Here is a 1,516-nt window from a genome sequence, read left to right as displayed (position 1 = left end):
TCCCAGTTGCTGAGACATCAAGCGGTCGCCACGTGTAAGACGCACGAACTAGGATAAACCACGTGGCTGAAAAGTACTGGAAAAGCTTTAAGGAAACTAGCTTAAATACTGAGCTTCAAAACAAAAATAAAACCACCTAGCTTAAATACTTTAAACAAAGCAATTTATATATTAATAATGTGTAATCTATAATCTACTAATATAGTATTTGGTGTTTAATGAAACCAACACCTAAAACTACACGATGAAACAGTAAACTATACCTATTGGAACTGATCGGAAAGAGCGAAGTAGAATGATCGGAAACTTAATACGAGAGAGAAAAATGACTGTTGTATTAAAAATATGAGATAGCGTAAAAAATAATACACGAGCTCGGGCCCTATTTATAGATTTACAAGCGGAGGGGTAAAATAGTAAAAACATCTTCGGTGCATGCGTCCTGCGTGGTGGAAGGGTACGTTGGTAATTTCGATAATACGCGGGAGACCTTCCCGCGCGTTTATTGGCTCCTCTGATGGAAGTGTCTTCTCTGGCGAAGGCGTCTTCTCTGGTGATATTGACATCTCTGGCATGAGGGATTCCTCTGGTAAACACGTCTTCTCTGTCGTGAAGAACTCCTCTGGTAAACACGTCTTCTCTGGCAAGGGCGTCTCCTCTGGCGGTAATGACTTCCCTGATGGAGTTGACTTTTCTGATGACGATGACTTCCCTGACGATGGTGACTTTTCCGGCGCGGATGATTTCTCTGGAGGAGAGGGCTCCTCTGTCAAGAATGACTTCTCTGGTGCGGATGACTCCTCTGGCTAGAGTCATTCCTCTGATGGATGAAATCCTTCTGGTATAAATGGTTCTTCTGACCCATACGGCTCCTCTGATGAGAGTGGTTCCTCTGATTTGTACTCTCTCCCTACTCTGCATATATTGCTCCTCACCAACCACTCCCCCCCTCTAGTCTGGTTGAACCGGGTATTCTTCGTGTTCAACCAGTGGTGTGTTATCAGCATCAAAGCTTTGTTATTTTCCTTGGCCCCTGTAAATCATAAAGACATAAGCATTTTGACATTTTGACATTATGAGAGTAAAAAGAGGCCCTGTAAATTGTTCTCTGGCATTTTTGTTACTCCCGCTCCCTGGTCTGGCTAGTTCACTCTGGAGAGGTGCAACTAGTCAGAGGACTCGCCCGCGTGGATGACGTCATCCGCATTAAATGTCTGCCCAGTCTACAGTATTTTCCCCGTACCCGAGGTTACTTTTTAACCTTTGCGTCCTTTCGCCTTTCCGTATAAATTCCCATCCGTTGATTTCTTCCGTATGCCACGTGCCGTTCATCCCGCGTGCTGGTGGTTACCCGCGTACAATCTTACTTAGCCGATTCGAACTCCCCTTTTTTCACTTATTCTTCTTCTCCAAGTTTTCCGAGCGAATTTTCTGCATTTTCCGGCGATTTCCTCACTGTTCCGGCATTCTCCCACGACCCTTCCGCTCCAGGTTTTACCGTCCATCTTTTTTCGGT

This window comes from Salvia miltiorrhiza, chromosome 6 (assembly GCF_028751815.1).
Source record: "Salvia miltiorrhiza cultivar Shanhuang (shh) chromosome 6, IMPLAD_Smil_shh, whole genome shotgun sequence".
In the NCBI taxonomy this organism is placed as follows: domain Eukaryota; kingdom Viridiplantae; phylum Streptophyta; class Magnoliopsida; order Lamiales; family Lamiaceae; genus Salvia; species Salvia miltiorrhiza.
The sequence above is the reverse complement of the archived record's forward strand: the minus strand, read 5'-3'. Positions refer to the sequence as shown.